The 20,374-nt window shown below is 44.1% G+C and overlaps 38 non-coding genes across 38 annotated transcripts; 20 read left to right on the top strand and 18 right to left on the bottom strand.

Annotated features, from left to right (window-relative positions):
• The first annotated feature begins 229 nt into the window (after positions 1 to 229).
• Positions 230 to 301, top strand: Trnaq-cug. The gene has a single exon. It is a non-coding gene; the product is annotated as a tRNA-Gln (tRNA).
• Positions 302 to 659: 358 nt separating this feature from the next.
• On the bottom strand, positions 660 to 748 carry Trnay-gua. The gene is given in 2 exon segments: positions 660 to 695; positions 712 to 748. It is a non-coding gene; the product is annotated as a tRNA-Tyr (tRNA).
• Positions 749 to 996: 248 nt separating this feature from the next.
• Positions 997 to 1,068, top strand: Trnaq-cug. Its single transcript has one exon. It is a non-coding gene; the product is annotated as a tRNA-Gln (tRNA).
• Positions 1,069 to 1,426: 358 nt separating this feature from the next.
• On the bottom strand, positions 1,427 to 1,515 carry Trnay-gua. The gene is given in 2 exon segments: positions 1,427 to 1,462; positions 1,479 to 1,515. It is a non-coding gene; the product is annotated as a tRNA-Tyr (tRNA).
• A 248-nt stretch (positions 1,516 to 1,763) lies between these two features.
• Positions 1,764 to 1,835, top strand: Trnaq-cug. The gene has a single exon. It is a non-coding gene; the product is annotated as a tRNA-Gln (tRNA).
• Positions 1,836 to 2,193: 358 nt separating this feature from the next.
• Trnay-gua lies at positions 2,194 to 2,282 on the bottom strand. The gene is given in 2 exon segments: positions 2,194 to 2,229; positions 2,246 to 2,282. It is a non-coding gene; the product is annotated as a tRNA-Tyr (tRNA).
• A 248-nt stretch (positions 2,283 to 2,530) lies between these two features.
• Positions 2,531 to 2,602, top strand: Trnaq-cug. The gene has a single exon. It is a non-coding gene; the product is annotated as a tRNA-Gln (tRNA).
• Positions 2,603 to 2,960: 358 nt separating this feature from the next.
• Trnay-gua lies at positions 2,961 to 3,049 on the bottom strand. Its single transcript is given in 2 exon segments — positions 2,961 to 2,996; positions 3,013 to 3,049. It is a non-coding gene; the product is annotated as a tRNA-Tyr (tRNA).
• A 248-nt stretch (positions 3,050 to 3,297) lies between these two features.
• On the top strand, positions 3,298 to 3,369 carry Trnaq-cug. Its single transcript has one exon. It is a non-coding gene; the product is annotated as a tRNA-Gln (tRNA).
• Positions 3,370 to 9,540: 6,171 nt separating this feature from the next.
• Positions 9,541 to 9,612, top strand: Trnaq-cug. The gene has a single exon. It is a non-coding gene; the product is annotated as a tRNA-Gln (tRNA).
• Positions 9,613 to 9,970: 358 nt separating this feature from the next.
• On the bottom strand, positions 9,971 to 10,059 carry Trnay-gua. Its single transcript is given in 2 exon segments — positions 9,971 to 10,006; positions 10,023 to 10,059. It is a non-coding gene; the product is annotated as a tRNA-Tyr (tRNA).
• A 248-nt stretch (positions 10,060 to 10,307) lies between these two features.
• Positions 10,308 to 10,379, top strand: Trnaq-cug. Its single transcript has one exon. It is a non-coding gene; the product is annotated as a tRNA-Gln (tRNA).
• A 358-nt stretch (positions 10,380 to 10,737) lies between these two features.
• Positions 10,738 to 10,826, bottom strand: Trnay-gua. The gene is given in 2 exon segments: positions 10,738 to 10,773; positions 10,790 to 10,826. It is a non-coding gene; the product is annotated as a tRNA-Tyr (tRNA).
• A 248-nt stretch (positions 10,827 to 11,074) lies between these two features.
• Positions 11,075 to 11,146, top strand: Trnaq-cug. Its single transcript has one exon. It is a non-coding gene; the product is annotated as a tRNA-Gln (tRNA).
• Positions 11,147 to 11,504: 358 nt separating this feature from the next.
• On the bottom strand, positions 11,505 to 11,593 carry Trnay-gua. Its single transcript is given in 2 exon segments — positions 11,505 to 11,540; positions 11,557 to 11,593. It is a non-coding gene; the product is annotated as a tRNA-Tyr (tRNA).
• A 248-nt stretch (positions 11,594 to 11,841) lies between these two features.
• Positions 11,842 to 11,913, top strand: Trnaq-cug. Its single transcript has one exon. It is a non-coding gene; the product is annotated as a tRNA-Gln (tRNA).
• Positions 11,914 to 12,271: 358 nt separating this feature from the next.
• On the bottom strand, positions 12,272 to 12,360 carry Trnay-gua. The gene is given in 2 exon segments: positions 12,272 to 12,307; positions 12,324 to 12,360. It is a non-coding gene; the product is annotated as a tRNA-Tyr (tRNA).
• A 248-nt stretch (positions 12,361 to 12,608) lies between these two features.
• Trnaq-cug lies at positions 12,609 to 12,680 on the top strand. The gene has a single exon. It is a non-coding gene; the product is annotated as a tRNA-Gln (tRNA).
• Positions 12,681 to 13,038: 358 nt separating this feature from the next.
• On the bottom strand, positions 13,039 to 13,127 carry Trnay-gua. Its single transcript is given in 2 exon segments — positions 13,039 to 13,074; positions 13,091 to 13,127. It is a non-coding gene; the product is annotated as a tRNA-Tyr (tRNA).
• Positions 13,128 to 13,375: 248 nt separating this feature from the next.
• Positions 13,376 to 13,447, top strand: Trnaq-cug. The gene has a single exon. It is a non-coding gene; the product is annotated as a tRNA-Gln (tRNA).
• Positions 13,448 to 13,805: 358 nt separating this feature from the next.
• On the bottom strand, positions 13,806 to 13,894 carry Trnay-gua. Its single transcript is given in 2 exon segments — positions 13,806 to 13,841; positions 13,858 to 13,894. It is a non-coding gene; the product is annotated as a tRNA-Tyr (tRNA).
• Positions 13,895 to 14,142: 248 nt separating this feature from the next.
• On the top strand, positions 14,143 to 14,214 carry Trnaq-cug. Its single transcript has one exon. It is a non-coding gene; the product is annotated as a tRNA-Gln (tRNA).
• A 358-nt stretch (positions 14,215 to 14,572) lies between these two features.
• Positions 14,573 to 14,661, bottom strand: Trnay-gua. Its single transcript is given in 2 exon segments — positions 14,573 to 14,608; positions 14,625 to 14,661. It is a non-coding gene; the product is annotated as a tRNA-Tyr (tRNA).
• A 248-nt stretch (positions 14,662 to 14,909) lies between these two features.
• Positions 14,910 to 14,981, top strand: Trnaq-cug. Its single transcript has one exon. It is a non-coding gene; the product is annotated as a tRNA-Gln (tRNA).
• Positions 14,982 to 15,339: 358 nt separating this feature from the next.
• Trnay-gua lies at positions 15,340 to 15,428 on the bottom strand. Its single transcript is given in 2 exon segments — positions 15,340 to 15,375; positions 15,392 to 15,428. It is a non-coding gene; the product is annotated as a tRNA-Tyr (tRNA).
• A 248-nt stretch (positions 15,429 to 15,676) lies between these two features.
• Positions 15,677 to 15,748, top strand: Trnaq-cug. The gene has a single exon. It is a non-coding gene; the product is annotated as a tRNA-Gln (tRNA).
• Positions 15,749 to 16,106: 358 nt separating this feature from the next.
• Trnay-gua lies at positions 16,107 to 16,195 on the bottom strand. The gene is given in 2 exon segments: positions 16,107 to 16,142; positions 16,159 to 16,195. It is a non-coding gene; the product is annotated as a tRNA-Tyr (tRNA).
• Positions 16,196 to 16,443: 248 nt separating this feature from the next.
• Positions 16,444 to 16,515, top strand: Trnaq-cug. Its single transcript has one exon. It is a non-coding gene; the product is annotated as a tRNA-Gln (tRNA).
• A 358-nt stretch (positions 16,516 to 16,873) lies between these two features.
• On the bottom strand, positions 16,874 to 16,962 carry Trnay-gua. Its single transcript is given in 2 exon segments — positions 16,874 to 16,909; positions 16,926 to 16,962. It is a non-coding gene; the product is annotated as a tRNA-Tyr (tRNA).
• A 241-nt stretch (positions 16,963 to 17,203) lies between these two features.
• On the top strand, positions 17,204 to 17,275 carry Trnaq-cug. The gene has a single exon. It is a non-coding gene; the product is annotated as a tRNA-Gln (tRNA).
• Positions 17,276 to 17,633: 358 nt separating this feature from the next.
• On the bottom strand, positions 17,634 to 17,722 carry Trnay-gua. Its single transcript is given in 2 exon segments — positions 17,634 to 17,669; positions 17,686 to 17,722. It is a non-coding gene; the product is annotated as a tRNA-Tyr (tRNA).
• Positions 17,723 to 17,970: 248 nt separating this feature from the next.
• Positions 17,971 to 18,042, top strand: Trnaq-cug. Its single transcript has one exon. It is a non-coding gene; the product is annotated as a tRNA-Gln (tRNA).
• A 358-nt stretch (positions 18,043 to 18,400) lies between these two features.
• On the bottom strand, positions 18,401 to 18,489 carry Trnay-gua. Its single transcript is given in 2 exon segments — positions 18,401 to 18,436; positions 18,453 to 18,489. It is a non-coding gene; the product is annotated as a tRNA-Tyr (tRNA).
• Positions 18,490 to 18,737: 248 nt separating this feature from the next.
• Positions 18,738 to 18,809, top strand: Trnaq-cug. The gene has a single exon. It is a non-coding gene; the product is annotated as a tRNA-Gln (tRNA).
• A 358-nt stretch (positions 18,810 to 19,167) lies between these two features.
• Trnay-gua lies at positions 19,168 to 19,256 on the bottom strand. Its single transcript is given in 2 exon segments — positions 19,168 to 19,203; positions 19,220 to 19,256. It is a non-coding gene; the product is annotated as a tRNA-Tyr (tRNA).
• A 248-nt stretch (positions 19,257 to 19,504) lies between these two features.
• Positions 19,505 to 19,576, top strand: Trnaq-cug. The gene has a single exon. It is a non-coding gene; the product is annotated as a tRNA-Gln (tRNA).
• Positions 19,577 to 19,934: 358 nt separating this feature from the next.
• On the bottom strand, positions 19,935 to 20,023 carry Trnay-gua. The gene is given in 2 exon segments: positions 19,935 to 19,970; positions 19,987 to 20,023. It is a non-coding gene; the product is annotated as a tRNA-Tyr (tRNA).
• A 248-nt stretch (positions 20,024 to 20,271) lies between these two features.
• On the top strand, positions 20,272 to 20,343 carry Trnaq-cug. Its single transcript has one exon. It is a non-coding gene; the product is annotated as a tRNA-Gln (tRNA).
• Positions 20,344 to 20,374: the final 31 nt, after the last annotated feature.

The following is a 20,374-nucleotide window of genomic DNA, read 5'->3' as shown; positions in this document are numbered from 1 at the left end:
CGTACTGATTGCTTTACGTCCGTCCCTGTCTTTCGTTTCCACACACTGCTACTCAGCGCTGCCATATAGACGCACAGGAAATGCAGTCATCGGCTGCAAGTGCAAACATTGCCCAGATTAAGTTTTATAATGCTCGATCGTGTCAATTAGGTTAAAAAATGCAAGTAGGAAGTGTCTGAAGTACGTCAGAACACTGCTAAGTGTATTTACGAGTCCCATTCTTCTGTCTGGTTCCATGGTGTAACGGTTAGCACTCTGGACTCTGAATCCAGCGATCCGAGTTCGAATCTCGGTGGAACCTTCGTTTAGTCTAAATTTTCTGTAATAAGCGTTTCTCGCCGAGGAAGTAGCAGCGATAGGCTCAGGGGTGTAGTTTCTACGTTTGTATTAAAAACGAGATGTCTATGAAACGGCTGAATATTGGTGCGACTATGTGACCTATATAGCACATTAAACGAGTAATGCCTGTAAGAGCAAGCAATTTTACTATAATTCGAAGAAATATCATTATCCTACGAAGGCTAAGAATCCCATGATTATCAACTAGCTACTAGAAGCTGAGCAAATGAATTTCCTTTAAAATAGGTTTAAAACATAGGGAGGTTCTGACCGAGTGGGCATGCTCTGGAGCCTCTTTGCTCCTGAGATTAGAAAAACAGTCCTCTGGGCCGGATTTGAACCAGCGACCTATGGATAACTGTGAATCCTCCACTACAGTCCACCGCTCTACCAACTGAGCTACCAGAGGCTCTGCATACTTTCTTATTCGTACTGATTGCTTTACGTCCGTCCCTGTCTTTCGTTTCCACACACTGCTACTCAGCGCTGCCATATAGACGCACAGGAAATGCAGTCATCGGCTGCAAGTGCAAACATTGCCCAGATTAAGTTTTATAATGCTCGATCGTGTCAATTAGGTTAAAAAATGCAAGTAGGAAGTGTCTGAAGTACGTCAGAACACTGCTAAGTGTATTTACGAGTCCCATTCTCCTGTCTGGTTCCATGGTGTAACGGTTAGCACTCTGGACTCTGAATCCAGCGATCCGAGTTCGAATCTCGGTGGAACCTTCGTTTAGTCTAAATTTTCTGTAATAAGCGTTTCTCGCCGAGGAAGTAGCAGCGATAGGCTCAGGGGTGTAGTTTCTACGTTTGTATTAAAAACGAGATGTCTATGAAACGGCTGAATATTGGTGCGACTATGTGACCTATATAGCACATTAAACGAGTAATGCCTGTAAGAGCAAGCAATTTTACTATAATTCGAAGAAATATCATTATCCTACGAAGGCTAAGAATCCCATGATTATCAACTAGCTACTAGAAGCTGAGCAAATGAATTTCCTTTAAAATAGGTTTAAAACATAGGGAGGTTCTGACCGAGTGGGCATGCTCTGGAGCCTCTTTGCTCCTGAGATTAGAAAAACAGTCCTCTGGGCCGGATTTGAACCAGCGACCTATGGATAACTGTGAATCCTCCACTACAGTCCACCGCTCTACCAACTGAGCTACCAGAGGCTCTGCATACTTTCTTATTCGTACTGATTGCTTTACGTCCGTCCCTGTCTTTCGTTTCCACACACTGCTACTCAGCGCTGCCATATAGACGCACAGGAAATGCAGTCATCGGCTGCAAGTGCAAACATTGCCCAGATTAAGTTTTATAATGCTCGATCGTGTCAATTAGGTTAAAAAATGCAAGTAGGAAGTGTCTGAAGTACGTCAGAACACTGCTAAGTGTATTTACGAGTCCCATTCTCCCGTCTGGTTCCATGGTGTAACGGTTAGCACTCTGGACTCTGAATCCAGCGATCCGAGTTCGAATCTCGGTGGGACCTTCGTTTAGTCTAAATTTTCTGTAATAAGCGTTTCTCGCCGAGGAAGTAGCAGCGATAGGCTCAGGGGTGTAGTTTCTACGTTTGTATTAAAAACGAGATGTCTATGAAACGGCTGAATATTGGTGCGACTATGTGACCTATATAGCACATTAAACGAGTAATGCCTGTAAGAGCAAGCAATTTTACTATAATTCGAAGAAATATCATTATCCTACGAAGGCTAAGAATCCCATGATTATCAACTAGCTACTAGAAGCTGAGCAAATGAATTTCCTTTAAAATAGGTTTAAAACATAGGGAGGTTCTGACCGAGTGGGCATGCTCTGGAGCCTCTTTGCTCCTGAGATTAGAAAAACAGTCCTCTGGGCCGGATTTGAACCAGCGACCTATGGATAACTGTGAATCCTCCACTACAGTCCACCGCTCTACCAACTGAGCTACCAGAGGCTCTGCATACTTTCTTATTCGTACTGATTGCTTTACGTCCGTCCCTGTCTTTCGTTTCCACACACTGCTACTCAGCGCTGCCATATAGACGCACAGGAAATGCAGTCATCGGCTGCAAGTGCAAACATTGCCCAGATTAAGTTTTATAATGCTCGATCGTGTCAATTAGGTTAAAAAATGCAAGTAGGAAGTGTCTGAAGTACGTCAGAACACTGCTAAGTGTATTTACGAGTCCCATTCTCCTGTCTGGTTCCATGGTGTAACGGTTAGCACTCTGGACTCTGAATCCAGCGATCCGAGATCGAATCTCGGTGGAACCTTCGTTTAGTCTAAATTTTCTGTAATAAGCGTTTCTCGCCGAGGAAGTAGCAGCGATAGGCTCAGGGGTGTAGTTTCTACGTTTGTATTAAAAACGAGATGTCTATGAAACGGCTGAATATTGGTGCGACTATGTGACCTATATAGCACATTAAACGAGTAATGCCTGTAAGAGCAAGCAATTTTACTATAATTCGAAGAAATATCATTATCCTACGAAGGCTAAGAATCCCATGATTATCAACTAGCTACTAGAAGCTGAGCAAATGAATTTCCTTTAAAATAGGTTTAAAACATAGGGAGGTTCTGACCGAGTGGGCATGCTCTGGAGCCTCTTTGCTCCTGAGATTAGAAAAACAGTCCTCTGGGCCGGATTTGAACCAGCGACCTATGGATAACTGTGAATCCTCCACTACAGTCCACCGCTCTACCAACTGAGCTACCAGAGGCTCTGCATACTTTCTTATTCGTACTGATTGCTTTACGTCCGTCCCTGTCTTTCGTTTCCACACACTGCTACTCAGCGCTGCCATATAGACGCACAGGAAATGCAGTCATCGGCTGCAAGTGCAAACATTGCCCAGATTAAGTTTTATAATGCTCGATCGTGTCAATTAGGTTAAAAAATGCAAGTAGGAAGTGTCTGAAGTACGTCAGAACACTGCTAAGTGTATTTACGAGTCCCATTCTCCTGTCTGGTTCCATGGTGTAACGGTTAGCACTCTGGACTCTGAATCCAGCGATCCGAGTTCGAATCTCGGTGGGACCTTCGTTTAGTCTAAATTTTCTGTAATAAGCGTTTCTCGCCGAGGAAGTAGCAGCGATAGGCTCAGGGGTGTAGTTTCTACGTTTGTATTAAAAACGAGATGTCTATGAAACGGCTGAATATTGGTGCGACTATGTGACCTATATAGCACATTAAACGAGTAATGCCTGTAAGAGCAAGCAATTTTACTATAATTCGAAGAAATATCATTATCCTACGAAGGCTAAGAATCCCATGATTATCAACTAGCTACTAGAAGCTGAGCAAATGAATTTCCTTTAAAATAGGTTTAAAACATAGGGAGGTTCTGACCGAGTGGGCATGCTCTGGAGCCTCTTTGCTCCTGAGATTAGAAAAACAGTCCTCTGGGCCGGATTTGAACCAGCGACCTATGGATAACTGTGAATCCTCCACTACAGTCCACCGCTCTACCAACTTTTTTTTTTTTTTTTTGTTTTATTGTATTTAGATATTTTTTTTATATTTGTTATTTTTTTTTTTTTTTTTTATTTGAAATGAAAGCAGGAAATTAATTTGAAGATCCCCTTCGGGAAAAGCATGAAGTGGGATTCTAAATGCAGCTGCTATTTGTGATACCGCCGTAAGCATAGCTGTTTCGGGGTTCTGATGAGGCCTTCACGGCTACCGTAGCGGCCACGGGGCACACGAAGTCCCCACCGTACTTCACCCTCACCGGCAGTCCCCTACTTTAGCTCGCTTCTTCCTGAGGATGATTGTTACTGGGGCATCTTAACCTACTCCCTGTTTGTGGAACAGGATTCTTAACATATTTCCAAAATTCTTTTTGTGATCTTGTTTGTGGAGTATTTTGAAGTATTGCTGATGGAGATATGTCCGGTATTCCATAATATTATCGTCACCTTTCGAATTGACAATGTAACTTACGTAGTTCCCAAGAAGCCATAATATTGCATTATGTTTTGGTGTAGGAAAAAAGACCTTTTCTGGGAAGAAAATTAGATTCAAATTTAGCTCTCTCCCATCGCTGCGGGTCAGAAAGGCGACCTGCTGCTTTACCTCTTCCCAAATATCTTTACACCCTTTGCAGACAAAACGGTGATCCAAAGTGTCAGTCTCGTTGCATTTCTGACAAGTGTTTGTGTCACTGAGACCTATGGAATGGAGTTTCTCGTTAGTACTAATGACGTTATTCACCACTCTGTACCATGCCACCTGAACTTCCGTGGGTAGTAACTTGTTGTTAATGTTGTTCCATACAGTTTTCCAGTCGCGGTTTGGGCTCTTGGCCTGTATTTTATTGCAATTTGCCGCCGTTCGTAAACTATTGAATATATAGCGATAGTTTCTCTTGCGTTTATCCCGTACTATACAGCTCATGTAGCTTAATTCAAAGTAGAAGAACCTAATATGTTTTAATTTATAATTAATCAGACTTATATCTATCGGCGGTTGGAAGCTTTGTGGTTTGAAAAAGTTAAATAATTTAGCTGTCAGACCGTCTGGTTGACTTTCGATAACTTGCAAAGACCGCTTAAGGAATAAGGCAGTAGATCTTTTGTGGACATCTGTGAGACCGAGGCCTCCCTCGTCGGGTGGTAAAGTCAACGTGTCCACAGCAACTCGAAAGATATTCCCGTGCCAAATGTGTCTACATATGGTGGACATTATCGCTTTAGCTATTCCTTTGGGTATTGGCAAAATCTGTCCGATGTAAGTTGCTCTGGATAAAACTGCTAAGTTTATCAACTTAATTTTTTGCTTGATATTGACGTCCCTCATATGATTTAAAATGAGCGCGCCACGGATCTTGTCGAGTACAGTTTTCCAGTTAGATGCTATTATCCGAAGAGGGCAGCTGTAGAGGGTAACTCCCAGGGCAGTATGCCGGTCCACACTCCTCGTCCAAGTGATGGTGACGTCAGATAGTCCGTGCAGATTTAGAAAAACGCTCTTCGTGTCATTGATTCTCGCACCAGATGCGGTGCAGTACGACTGCGTTATCTGTTAACGTTGCGATGTCCGCGGCGCTGCGAATTATCACTCCTACGTCATCTGCGAATGCGTTCGTCACCTGTTTCATGCCTGACACTAGCATGCCCTCTAATACGTCGTCTAACCTCCTTAAAAGTGGTTCCAAGGCAACTACGTATAACATCATTGACAATGGACTCCCCTGAGGGACTCCACTGGCTATGGGAATATCTTTAGTGCGATGACCATTAATAGTTACTTTCGTTGTTAAACCATTTAAGATGTTGGCTAAAACGTTCACATTACCATCATTAAATCCCATGTAGGTCATGGTTTTCAGAAGATAGTCATGATTGACCCTGTCAAATGCCTTGCTAAAGTCTATAAAAGCCAGACCACCATTTGCTGTTGTATTTGCAAAAATGGAAACTATGTCCCTGTACGCACTTACAGTTGTAAAGATACTGCGCCCTGGAAGGCAAGTCTGATGACTACCGATGATCTTTCCTAAAATCGGTTGCAGTCTTTCTTTAAGAACCCTAGCTACGATTTTGTAGTCAGAATTCAATAGGCTTATGGGCCGTGTCTTTGTGATATCCTTTAAACCTGTGGTCCTGCCCTTTGGAAGTAACACTGTTATGCTCTGTTTGAAGGCCACTGGGACATCCACCCCATGAAGAATTTCGTTGATCATGTCCGTGAATGCATTGCCTATAATGTGCCAATACGTTCGGTAAAACTCCAGTGGCAGCCCATCTGGACCTGGTGACTTCTTAGAAGGTGAGCACCTAATTACGTCAAAAACGTCATCCTTGGTGAGGTCAGCATAGAAGTTGCGGTTGTCCTCTTCCGTTATAGTGTTCTCTAGGCCTGTTGATGATAAAAGGTCTCGTACAGCATTGTCGTCTATCTGATTGACACTATATAGGGTATTGTAAAATCGATACGCCTCGTCGATCATGTCCTTCTGGCTCGTGAGGACTCTCTGATCTTCGGCTCTGAGGGACCCTATAAAATTTCGTCGCCTTTGTTTGGCGTGTTGTATGAGGTGATATATTGAGGCATTTTCGTCGTCCACGATACTATGTGAGTGCGATCTGATTTTTAATCCCTCTAGCTGTGATCTCTTAATATTGAGTAGCTCTGCTTTTGTTTTGTTGATCTGTATTAAGATATCCTGGGACATTGGCTCCTCGTAAAGATCGCGTAAGCAGGCGTAGTGGAACTCTGTTGTGTGTCTTATCCACCTCATCCTCTCCTTGCTAAACGCTATCAGAGTCGCCCTTAATTTTTTCTTCGCCACAGCGGTCCACCATTCAACGTTGGACCGATGTTTGTGACGCACTCTTAAGGCGGCCCGCCAAGTCTCTTGTATTTCTGCAGCTAAGGCGTCCTCCAATAACATGCTTATATTCAGTTTCCATAAGGGCCTGCCCCAGTAAGCCGACTGTTTTCTTAACCGTATGCTGCACTTAACGCCTAGGTGGTCGGAAATAAAGGTAGGTATTACTTCAACGCCAGCAACATCATGTTCTAAAGTAGATGAGACATAGAATCGGTCAATCCTACTTTGCGACCTGCTACTAAAGTAAGTAAATTTGACCAATGTAGGAAATTTCAGTTCCCAAGCATCTGACCATTTCATGTGCGACACCAGATACTGTAACTCCTCGGACTTATTAAAATTTGGCCGTTGGTCCTTGTCATTGAGTACGCAATTCCAGTCACCTCCAAGCAAAACATCAGCAGGATTGTCCTGAAGTAAAATTAAGATATCACGTTTGTAAAACGTGGCCCTTTCGTCTCGTGCATTGTTGCCTGATGGTGCATAAACATTTATAATAGCTGTATTATGGATGTTACACCGAATGCCCCTCCCAGAGTCTAATTTACAAACGTCTGTCATTTCGATGCCCTCTCTGGCAAGAATAGCCGTCCCACAACTATGTTCAAGAGAAACATTTATAATAGCATTGAATCCTGGGATAAGAAGGTCTCGAATGAGCACTTCCTGTAAAAGGGCAATATCGGTGTCCGACTGATAGAGAAAATCTTGAAGTGCGGCTATTTTAGTGGCATTTTGAATTTTGTTAATATTTAATGTGGTCACATTATAAGTTCGGAGCATGTGCCAGATAGTTCAGGTAAGTTTATTGACTGCATAATACTTTCATATGAAATCTGTCTGTCGTCATCAGTCCCTTGTGGAGTCTCAAGGCAACTCTATTAATAAAAAAGGTCTTCTTCTTGACTTGGGTCACCGTCCATGTGATCGACACCCCGTTCTGCGTCATCGTCCGCCCAATTGACTGGTGCTGCTGGTGCGTGTTGACCTGGCAATGAACCACCTTCTGTAACTTTGGTCGTGATCCCAGTTTGCGATGGGTGATGTTCACCCCCCGGGTCTTTTTGCCTTTCCTTTCTGTTTGGGTGCCCAGTAGTCCCTGCTGGCTCCAGATCTTCTGCCTTCCGATCCTTGTTCTGTAGATGTTTCAGCTTTTCCCTGAGAGCTGGGGCCAAAGACTCTGCCGCTTGGTGTGCCAAACGACGCTTTTTTGACTTCTTCCTCCTCCGCAGGGATCCCGTAGGAGACAAGTCAGGCGAATGTTCTGGTGGTTCGGTGGAAGAAGACAGTGGTGAGAGCGGTTCTGTCGTTGTCTCAGAGATCCTCGCGTTAATTTCTCTAAGAGCCTCAGTTGGGGGTTCTTTCACTGCCGCATCTGTCGGTTGGGGTTCCGGAGTTTGGCCACCTTGCATTTCCGGGTGGTGTACGACTGGGTTACGGATACCAGCGTCGCCATCACGCGACATCCTTTCAGCTCGTTCGCCCTGTGCGTCAGGCGGGAGGTCGAGGTGTTTGTCGACATCCGTCGGTGACTTGGTATATTCTTGGGGAACTTCGTGCCGCTGCGAGTCCGAAGACGGCTGTTCAGGACCTACGTCTTTGCATGACTGTATCATCTCCCGCAGTTCTGTTTGTCTGCCTTCCGTATCACATATCGCAGTTGTGACGGCGTAAGAGGGCCTAACAGCAGCTGCCCGGTCATCCACAGAGCCGGCCAACTCTGGGGCGGTTGTGGCGGCCGCCAGTGCTTCGACTTGTTCCACGTGCTCAACTGTTGACGTTTCTGCAGATTTGTGACCGTACGTGGCAGCCGCGTACGTTAACTGAAGGCTGACAGCAGCGCCAGGAACCGCAACCTCCCCGGTCGGTAGCTGTGCGACACGCCGTTTGCTACATTCACTGCGTATGTGCTCTGGTGAGTTGCACAATGCACATGTCTTGGGATGACCGTCGTAGATAACTATAGCGCGGTGTCCACATACATTTACAGATGACGGTATGTGCCTTTGAAGATCTATCTTAACTTGGCGGACTCCATTCAGGACAGGAAACATATGTGGCTCCGACCATTTTTCAGCAATATTCGAAATAACACGGCCATACGGACGAAGGATTGTATTAACTTCCTCTGCAGGAACCTCAAATGGCAACTCAAAGACCCTAATTGTACGTATGCCTAATCCGGCGTGTGAGACGGAAACATCACTCACCGTACCGTCGGAATGTTTAAACTTCAGTACTCCGCCACACTTATCCATAATAGAGACACACAAATCCGGGTTGGTCAGCTTCACAAAAGCCGCATTTGAAACGAACGATAAATGCACACCTATTATGTCATTGCCAGTTATCTTAACAGAATCGAGTAACCACTGTTTAACTTCATATGCCTTAGGCCTCAAGAAATTTCGGTCGAAAGTAAATTTAATCGTGTCTTTCCTCATGACAGCAATCGCGTTCATTCTATCTTGAAATCAGGAAACATAACCTAACTCGCAAAGGTAACGCAGTAACTAACCTCGTGACAGCAAACAGCCGTTGTTTACTTCAAGACGCCAAGCCAGCCGCCACACGTCCGTCCCGCACCGCGGCTGCGACTCGAATGTGGACCAACTGAGCTACCAGAGGCTCTGCATACTTTCTTATTCGTACTGATTGCTTTACGTCCGTCCCTGTCTTTCGTTTCCACACACTGCTACTCAGCGCTGCCATATAGACGCACAGGAAATGCAGTCATCGGCTGCAAGTGCAAACATTGCCCAGATTAAGTTTTATAATGCTCGATCGTGTCAATTAGGTTAAAAAATGCAAGTAGGAAGTGTCTGAAGTACGTCAGAACACTGCTAAGTGTATTTACGAGTCCCATTCTCCTGTCTGGTTCCATGGTGCAACGGTTAGCACTCTGGACTCTGAATCCAGCGATCCGAGTTCGAATCTCGGTGGAACCTTCGTTTAGTCTAAATTTTCTGTAATAAGCGTTTCTCGCCGAGGAAGTAGCAGCGATAGGCTCAGGGGTGTAGTTTCTACGTTTGTATTAAAAACGAGATGTCTATGAAACGGCTGAATATTGGTGCGACTATAGGACCTATATAGCACATTAAACGAGTAATGCCTGTAAGAGCAAGCAATTTTACTATAATTCGAAGAAATATCATTATCCTACGAAGGCTAAGAATCCCATGATTATCAACTAGCTACTAGAAGCTGAGCAAATGAATTTCCTTTAAAATAGGTTTAAAACATAGGGAGGTTCTGACCGAGTGGGCATGCTCTGGAGCCTCTTTGCTCCTGAGATTAGAAAAACAGTCCTCTGGGCCGGATTTGAACCAGCGACCTATGGATAACTGTGAATCCTCCACTACAGTCCACCGCTCTACCAACTGAGCTACCAGAGGCTCTGCATACTTTCTTATTCGTACTGATTGCTTTACGTCCGTCCCTGTCTTTCGTTTCCACACACTGCTACTCAGCGCTGCCATATAGACGCACAGGAAATGCAGTCATCGGCTGCAAGTGCAAACATTGCCCAGATTAAGTTTTATAATGCTCGATCGTGTCAATTAGGTTAAAAAATGCAAGTAGGAAGTGTCTGAAGTACGTCAGAACACTGCTAAGTGTATTTACGAGTCCCATTCTCCTGTCTGGTTCCATGGTGCAACGGTTAGCACTCTGGACTCTGAATCCAGCGATCCGAGTTCGAATCTCGGTGGAACCTTCGTTTAGTCTAAATTTTCTGTAATAAGCGTTTCTCGCCGAGGAAGTAGCAGCGATAGGCTCAGGGGTGTAGTTTCTACGTTTGTATTAAAAACGAGATGTCTATGAAACGGCTGAATATTGGTGCGACTATGTGACCTATATAGCACATTAAACGAGTAATGCCTGTAAGAGCAAGCAATTTTACTATAATTCGAAGAAATATCATTATCCTACGAAGGCTAAGAATCCCATGATTATCAACTAGCTACTAGAAGCTGAGCAAATGAATTTCCTTTAAAATAGGTTTAAAACATAGGGAGGTTCTGACCGAGTGGGCATGCTCTGGAGCCTCTTTGCTCCTGAGATTAGAAAAACAGTCCTCTGGGCCGGATTTGAACCAGCGACCTATGGATAACTTTGAATCCTCCACTACAGTCCACCGCTCTACCAACTGAGCTACCAGAGGCTCTGCATACTTTCTTATTCGTACTGATTGCTTTACGTCCGTCCCTGTCTTTCGTTTCCACACACTGCTACTCAGCGCTGCCATATAGACGCACAGGAAATGCAGTCATCGGCTGCAAGTGCAAACATTGCCCAGATTAAGTTTTATAATGCTCGATCGTGTCAATTAGGTTAAAAAATGCAAGTAGGAAGTGTCTGAAGTACGTCAGAACACTGCTAAGTGTATTTACGAGTCCCATTCTCCTGTCTGGTTCCATGGTGTAACGGTTAGCACTCTGGACTCTGAATCCAGCGATCCGAGTTCGAATCTCGGTGGAACCTTCGTTTAGTCTAAATTTTCTGTAATAAGCGTTTCTCGCCGAGGAAGTAGCAGCGATAGGCTCAGGGGTGTAGTTTCTACGTTTGTATTAAAAACGAGATGTCTATGAAACGGCTGAATATTGGTGCGACTATGTGACCTATATAGCACATTAAACGAGTAATGCCTGTAAGAGCAAGCAATTTTACTATAATTCGAAGAAATATCATTATCCTACGAAGGCTAAGAATCCCATGATTATCAACTAGCTACTAGAAGCTGAGCAAATGAATTTCCTTTAAAATAGGTTTAAAACATAGGGAGGTTCTGACCGAGTGGGCATGCTCTGGAGCCTCTTTGCTCCTGAGATTAGAAAAACAGTCCTCTGGGCCGGATTTGAACCAGCGACCTATGGATAACTGTGAATCCTCCACTACAGTCCACCGCTCTACCAACTGAGCTACCAGAGGCTCTGCATACTTTCTTATTCGTACTGATTGCTTTACGTCCGTCCCTGTCTTTCGTTTCCACACACTGCTACTCAGCGCTGCCATATAGACGCACAGGAAATGCAGTCATCGGCTGCAAGTGCAAACATTGCCCAGATTAAGTTTTATAATGCTCGATCGTGTCAATTAGGTTAAAAAATGCAAGTAGGAAGTGTCTGAAGTACGTCAGAACACTGCTAAGTGTATTTACGAGTCCCATTCTCCTGTCTGGTTCCATGGTGTAACGGTTAGCACTCTGGACTCTGAATCCAGCGATCCGAGTTCGAATCTCGGTGGAACCTTCGTTTAGTCTAAATTTTCTGTAATAAGCGTTTCTCGCCGAGGAAGTAGCAGCGATAGGCTCAGGGGTGTAGTTTCTACGTTTGTATTAAAAACGAGATGTCTATGAAACGGCTGAATATTGGTGCGACTATGTGACCTATATAGCACATTAAACGAGTAATGCCTGTAAGAGCAAGCAATTTTACTATAATTCGAAGAAATATCATTATCCTACGAAGGCTAAGAATCCCATGATTATCAACTAGCTACTAGAAGCTGAGCAAATGAATTTCCTTTAAAATAGGTTTAAAACATAGGGAGGTTCTGACCGAGTGGGCATGCTCTGGAGCCTCTTTGCTCCTGAGATTAGAAAAACAGTCCTCTGGGCCGGATTTGAACCAGCGACCTATGGATAACTGTGAATCCTCCACTACAGTCCACCGCTCTACCAACTGAGCTACCAGAGGCTCTGCATACTTTCTTATTCGTACTGATTGCTTTACGTCCGTCCCTGTCTTTCGTTTCCACACACTGCTACTCAGCGCTGCCATATAGACGCACAGGAAATGCAGTCATCGGCTGCAAGTGCAAACATTGCCCAGATTAAGTTTTATAATGCTCGATCGTGTCAATTAGGTTAAAAAATGCAAGTAGGAAGTGTCTGAAGTACGTCAGAACACTGCTAAGTGTATTTACGAGTCCCATTCTCCTGTCTGGTTCCATGGTGTAACGGTTAGCACTCTGGACTCTGAATCCAGCGATCCGAGTTCGAATCTCGGTGGAACCTTCGTTTAGTCTAAATTTTCTGTAATAAGCGTTTCTCGCCGAGGAAGTAGCAGCGATAGGCTCAGGGGTGTAGTTTCTACGTTTGTATTAAAAACGAGATGTCTATGAAACGGCTGAATATTGGTGCGACTATGTGACCTATATAGCACATTAAACGAGTAATGCCTGTAAGAGCAAGCAATTTTACTATAATTCGAAGAAATATCATTATCCTACGAAGGCTAAGAATCCCATGATTATCAACTAGCTACTAGAAGCTGAGCAAATGAATTTCCTTTAAAATAGGTTTAAAACATAGGGAGGTTCTGACCGAGTGGGCATGCTCTGGAGCCTCTTTGCTCCTGAGATTAGAAAAACAGTCCTCTGGGCCGGATTTGAACCAGCGACCTATGGATAACTGTGAATCCTCCACTACAGTCCACCGCTCTACCAACTGAGCTACCAGAGGCTCTGCATACTTTCTTATTCGTACTGATTGCTTTACGTCCGTCCCTGTCTTTCGTTTCCACACACTGCTACTCAGCGCTGCCATATAGACGCACAGGAAATGCAGTCATCGGCTGCAAGTGCAAACATTGCCCAGATTAAGTTTTATAATGCTCGATCGTGTCAATTAGGTTAAAAAATGCAAGTAGGAAGTGTCTGAAGTACGTCAGAACACTGCTAAGTGTATTTACGAGTCCCATTCTCCTGTCTGGTTCCATGGTGTAACGGTTAGCACTCTGGACTCTGAATCCAGCGATCCGAGTTCGAATCTCGGTGGAACCTTCGTTTAGTCTAAATTTTCTGTAATAAGCGTTTCTCGCCGAGGAAGTAGCAGCGATAGGCTCAGGGGTGTAGTTTCTACGTTTGTATTAAAAACGAGATGTCTATGAAACGGCTGAATATTGGTGCGACTATGTGACCTATATAGCACATTAAACGAGTAATGCCTGTAAGAGCAAGCAATTTTACTATAATTCGAAGAAATATCATTATCCTACGAAGGCTAAGAATCCCATGATTATCAACTAGCTACTAGAAGCTGAGCAAATGAATTTCCTTTAAAACAGGTTTAAAACATAGGGAGGTTCTGACCGAGTGGGCATGCTCTGGAGCCTCTTTGCTCCTGAGATTAGAAAAACAGTCCTCTGGGCCGGATTTGAACCAGCGACCTATGGATAACTGTGAATCCTCCACTACAGTCCACCGCTCTACCAACTGAGCTACCAGAGGCTCTGCATACTTTCTTATTCGTACTGATTGCTTTACGTCCGTCCCTGTCTTTCGTTTCCACACACTGCTACTCAGCGCTGCCATATAGACGCACAGGAAATGCAGTCATCGGCTGCAAGTGCAAACATTGCCCAGATTAAGTTTTATGATGCTCGATCGTGTCAATTAGGTTAAAAAATGCAAGTAGGAAGTGTCTGAAGTACGTCAGAACACTGCTAAGTGTATTTACGAGTCCCATTCTCCTGTCTGGTTCCATGGTGTAACGGTTAGCACTCTGGACTCTGAATCCAGCGATCCGAGTTCGAATCTCGGTGGAACCTTCGTTTAGTCTAAATTTTCTGTAATAAGCGTTTCTCGCCGAGGAAGTAGCAGCGATAGGCTCAGGGGTGTAGTTTCTACGTTTGTATTAAAAACGAGATGTCTATGAAACGGCTGAATATTGGTGCGACTATGTGACCTATATAGCACATTAAACGAGTAATGCCTGTAAGAGCAAGCAATTTTACTATAATTCGAAGAAATATCATTATCCTACGAAGGCTAACTATCCCATGATTATCAACTAGCTACTAGAAGCTGAGCAAATGAATTTCCTTTAAAACAGGTTTAAAACATAGGGAGGTTCTGACCGAGTGGGCATGCTCTGGAGCCTCTTTGCTCCTGAGATTAGAAAAACAGTCCTCTGGGCCGGATTTGAACCAGCGACCTATGGATAACTGTGAATCCTCCACTACAGTCCACCGCTCTACCAACTGAGCTACCAGAGGCTCTGCATACTTTCTTATTCGTACTGATTGCTTTACGTCCGTCCCTGTCTTTCGTTTCCACACACTGCTACTCAGCGCTGCCATATAGACGCACAGGAAATGCAGTCATCGGCTGCAAGTGCAAACATTGCCCAGATTAAGTTTTATGATGCTCGATCGTGTCAATTAGGTTAAAAAATGCAAGTAGGAAGTGTCTGAAGTACGTCAGAACACTGCTAAGTGTATTTACGAGTCCCATTCTCCTGTCTGGTTCCATGGTGTAACGGTTAGCACTCTGGACTCTGAATCCAGCGATCCGAGTTCGAATCTCGGTGGAACCTTCGTTTAGTCTAAATTTTCTGTAATAAGCGTTTCTCGAAGAGGAAGTAGCAGCGATAGGCTCAGGGGTGTAGTTTTTACGTTTGTATTAAAAACGAGATGTCTATGAAACGGCTGAATATTGGTGCGACTATGTGACCTATATAGCACATTAAACGAGTAATGCCTGTAAGAGCAAGCAATTTTACTATAATTCGAAGAAATATCATTATCCTACGAAGGCTAAGAATCCCATGATTATCAACTAGCTACTAGAAGCTGAGCAAATGAATTTCCTTTAAAACAGGTTTAAAACATAGGGAGGTTCTGACCGAGTGGGCATGCTCTGGAGCCTCTTTGCTCCTGAGATTAGAAAAACAGTCCTCTGGGCCGGATTTGAACCAGCGACCTATGGATAACTGTGAATCCTCCACTACAGTCCACCGCTCTACCAACTGAGCTACCAGAGGCTCTGCATACTTTCTTATTCGTACTGATTGCTTTACGTCCGTCCCTGTCTTTCGTTTCCACACACTGCTACTCAGCGCTGCCATATAGACGCACAGGAAATGCAGTCATCGGCTGCAAGTGCAAACATTGCCCAGATTAAGTTTTATAATGCTCGATCGTGTCAATTAGGTTAAAAAATGCAAGTAGGAAGTGTCTGAAGTACGTCAGAACACTGCTAAGTGTATTTACGAGTCCCATTCTCCTGTCTGGTTCCATGGTGTAACGGTTAGCACTCTGGACTCTGAATCCAGCGATCCGAGTTCGAATCTCGGTGGAACCTTCGTTTAGTCTAAATTTTCTGTAATAAGCGTTTCTCGCCGAGGAAGTAGCAGCGATAGGCTCAGGGGTGTAGTTTCTACGTTTGTATTAAAAACGAGACGTTTATGAAACGGCTGAATATTGGTGCGACTATGTGACCTATATAGCACATTAAACGAGCAATGCCTGTGAGAGCAAGCAATTTTACTATAATTCGAAGAAATATCATTATCCTACGAAGGCTAAGAATCCCATGATTATCAACTAGCTACTAGAAGCTGAGCAAATGAATTTCCTTTAAAACAGGTTTAAAACATAGGGAGGTTCTGACCGAGTGGGCATGCTCTGGAGCCTCTTTGCTCCTGAGATTAGAAAAACAGTCCTCTGGGCCGGATTTGAACCAGCGACCTATGGATAACTGTGAATCCTCCACTACAGTCCACCGCTCTACCAACTGAGCTACCAGAGGCTCTGCATACTTTCTTATTCGTACTGATTGCTTTACGTCCGTCCCTGTCTTTCGTTTCCACACACTGCTACTCAGCGCTGCCATATAGACGCACAGGAAATGCAGTCATCGGCTGCAAGTGCAAACATTGCCCAGATTAAGTTTTATAATGCTCGATCGTGTCAATTAGGTTAAAAAATGCAAGTAGGAAGTGTCTGAAGTACGTCAGAACACTGCTAAGTGTATTTACGAGTCCCATTCTCCTGTCTGGTTCCATGGTGTAACGGTTAGCACTCTGGACTCTGAATCCAGCGATCCGAGTTCGAATCTCGGTGGAACCTTCGTTTAGTCTAAATTTTCTGTAATAAGCGTTTCTCGCCGAGGAAGTAGCAGCGATAGGCTCAGGGGTGTAGTTTCTACGTTTGTATTAAAAACGAGATGTCTATGAAACGGCTGAATATTGGTGCGACTATGTGACCTATATAGCACATTAAACGAGTAATGCCTGTAAGAGCAAGCAATTTTACTATAATTCGAAGAAATATCATTATCCTACGAAGGCTAAGAATCCCATGATTATCAACTAGCTACTAGAAGCTGAGCAAATGAATTTCCTTTAAAACAGGTTTAAAACATAGGGAGGTTCTGACCGAGTGGGCATGCTCTGGAGTCTCTTTGCTCCTGAGATTAGAAAAACAGTCCTCTGGGCCGGATTTGAACCAGCGACCTATGGATAACTGTGAATCCTCCACTACAGTCCACCGCTCTACCAACTGAGCTACCAGAGGCTCTGCATACTTTCTTATTCGTACTGATTGCTTTACGTCCGTCTTTCGTTTCCACACACTGCTACTCAGCGCTGCCATATAGACGCACAGGAAATGCAGTCATCGGCTGCAAGTGCAAACATTCCCAGATTAAGTTTTATAATGCTCGATCGTGTCAATTAGGTTAAAAAATGCAAGTAGGAAGTGTCTGAAGTACGTCAGAACACTGCTAAGTGTATTTACGAGTCCCATTCTCCTGTCTGGTTCCATTGTGTAACGGTTAGCACTCTGGACTCTGAATCCAGCGATCCGAGTTCGAATCTCGGTGGAACCTTCGTTTAGTCTAAATTTTCTGTAATAAGCGTTTCTCGCCGAGGAAGTAGCAGCGATAGGCTCAGGGGTGTAGTTTCTACGTTTGTATTAAAAACGAGATGTCTATGAAACGGCTGAATATTGGTGCGACTATGTGACCTATATAGCACATTAAACGAGTAATGCCTGTAAGAGCAAGCAATTTTACTATAATTCGAAGAAATATCATTATCCTACGAAGGCTAAGAATCCCATGATTATCAACTAGCTACTAGAAGCTGAGCAAATGAATTTCCTTTAAAACAGGTTTAAAACATAGGGAGGTTCTGACCGAGTGGGCATGCTCTGGAGCCTCTTTGCTCCTGAGATTAGAAAAACAGTCCTCTGGGCCGGATTTGAACCAGCGACCTATGGATAACTGTGAATCCTCCACTACAGTCCACCGCTCTACCAACTGAGCTACCAGAGGCTCTGCATACTTTCTTATTCGTACTGATTGCTTTACGTCCGTCCCTGTCTTTCGTTTCCACACACTGCTACTCAGCGCTGCCATATAGACGCACAGGAAATGCAGTCATCGGCTGCAAGTGCAAACATTGCCCAGATTAAGTTTTATAATGCTCGATCGTGTCAATTAGGTTAAAAAATGCAAGTAGGAAGTGTCTGAAGTACGTCAGAACACTGCTAAGTGTATTTACGAGTCCCATTCTCCTGTCTGGTTCCATGGTGTAACGGTTAGCACTCTGGACTCTGAATCCAGCGATCCGAGTTCGAATCTCGGTGGAACCTTCGTTTAGTCTAAATTTTCTGTAATAAGCGTTTCTCGCCGAGGAAGTAGCAGCGATAGGCTCAGGGGTGTAGTTTCTACGTTTGTATTAAAAACGAGATGTCTATGAAACGGCTGAATATTGGTGCGACTATGTGACCTATATAGCACATTAAACGAGTAATGCCTGTAAGAGCAAGCAATTTTACTATAATTCGAAGAAATATCATTATCCTACGAAGGCTAAGAATCCCATGATTATCAACTAGCTACTAGAAGCTGAGCAAATGAATTTCCTTTAAAACAGGTTTAAAACATAGGGAGGTTCTGACCGAGTGGGCATGCTCTGGAGCCTCTTTGCTCCTGAGATTAGAAAAACAGTCCTCTGGGCCGGATTTGAACCAGCGACCTATGGATAACTGTGAATCCTCCACTACAGTCCACCGCTCTACCAACTGAGCTACCAGAGGCTCTGCATACTTTCTTATTCGTACTGATTGCTTTACGTCCGTCCCTGTCTTTCGTTTCCACACACTGCTACTCAGCGCTGCCATATAGACGCACAGGAAATGCAGTCATCGGCTGCAAGTGCAAACATTGCCCAGATTAAGTTTTATAATGCTCGATCGTGTCAATTAGGTTAAAAAATGCAAGTAGGAAGTGTCTGAAGTACGTCAGAACACTGCTAAGTGTATTTGCGAGTCCCATTCTCCTGTCTGGTTCCATGGTGTAACGGTTAGCACTCTGGACTCTGAATCCAGCGATCCGAGTTCGAATCTCGGTGGAACCTTCGTTTAGTCTAAATTTTCTGTAATAAGCGTTTCTCGCCGAGGAAGTAGCAGCGATAGGCTCAGGGGTGTAGTTTCTACGTTTGTATTAAAAACGAGATGTCTATGAAACGGCTGAATATTGGTGCGACTATGTGACCTATATAGCACATTAAACGAGTAATGCCTGTAAGAGCAAGCAATTTTACTATAATTCGAAGAAATATCATTATCCTACGAAGGCTAAGAATCCCATGATTATCAACTAGCTACTAGAAGCTGAGCAAATGAATTTCCTTTAAAACAGGTTTAAAACATAGGGAGGTTCTGACCGAGTGGGCATGCTCTGGAGCCTCTTTGCTCCTGAGATTAGAAAAACAGTCCTCTGGGCCGGATTTGAACCAGCGACCTATGGATAACTGTGAATCCTCCACTACAGTCCACCGCTCTACCAACTGAGCTACCAGAGGCTCTGCATACTTTTTTATTCGTACTGATTGCTTTACGTCCGTCCCTGTCTTTCGTTTCCACACACTGCTACTCAGCGCTGCCATATAGACGCACAGGAAATGCAGTCATCGGCTGCAAGTGCAAACATTGCCCAGATTAAGTTTTATAATGCTCGATCGTGTCAATTAGGTTAAAAAATGCAAGTAGGAAGTGTCTGAAGTACGTCAGAACACTGCTAAGTGTATTTACGAGTCCCATTCTCCTGTCTGGTTCCATGGTGTAACGGTTAGCACTCTGGACTCTGAATCCAGCGATCCGAGTTCGAATCTCGGTGGAACCTTCGTTTAGTCTAAATTTTCTGTAATAAGCGTTTCTCGCCGAGGAAGTAGCAGCGATAGGCTCAGGGGTGTAGTTTCTACGTTTGTATTAAAAACGAGATGTCTATGAAACGGCTGAATATTGGTGCGACTATGTGACCTATATAGCACATTAAACGAGTAATGCCTGTAAGATCAAGCAATTTTACTATAATTCGAAGAAATATCATTATCCTACGAAGGCTAAGAATCCCATGATTATCAACTAGCTACTAGAAGCTGAGCAAATGAATTTCCTTTAAAACAGGTTTAAAACATAGGGAGGTTCTGACCGAGTGGGCATGCTCTGGAGCCTCTTTGCTCCTGAGATTAGAAAAACAGTCCTCTGGGCCGGATTTGAACCAGCGACCTATGGATAACTGTGAATCCTCCACTACAGTCCACCGCTCTACCAACTGAGCTACCAGAGGCTCTGCATACTTTCTTATTCGTACTGATTGCTTTACGTCCGTCCCTGTCTTTCGTTTCCACACACTGCTACTCAGCGCTGCCATATAGACGCACAGGAAATGCAGTCATCGGCTGCAAGTGCAAACATTGCCCAGATTAAGTTTTATAATGCTCGATCGTGTCAATTAGGTTAAAAAATGCAAGTAGGAAGTGTCTGAAGTACGTCAGAACACTGCTAAGTGTATTTACGAGTCCCATTCTCCTGTCTGGTTCCATGGTGTAACGGTTAGCACTCTGGACTCTGAATCCAGCGATCCGAGTTCGAATCTCGGTGGAACCTTCGTTTAGTCTAAATTTTCTGTAATAAGCGT

Source organism: Schistocerca americana, unplaced genomic scaffold (assembly GCF_021461395.2).
Source record: "Schistocerca americana isolate TAMUIC-IGC-003095 unplaced genomic scaffold, iqSchAmer2.1 HiC_scaffold_103, whole genome shotgun sequence".
NCBI classification, from domain to species: Eukaryota; Metazoa; Arthropoda; class Insecta; order Orthoptera; family Acrididae; genus Schistocerca; species Schistocerca americana.
This window is presented reverse-complemented; position numbering and strand designations above follow the sequence as displayed.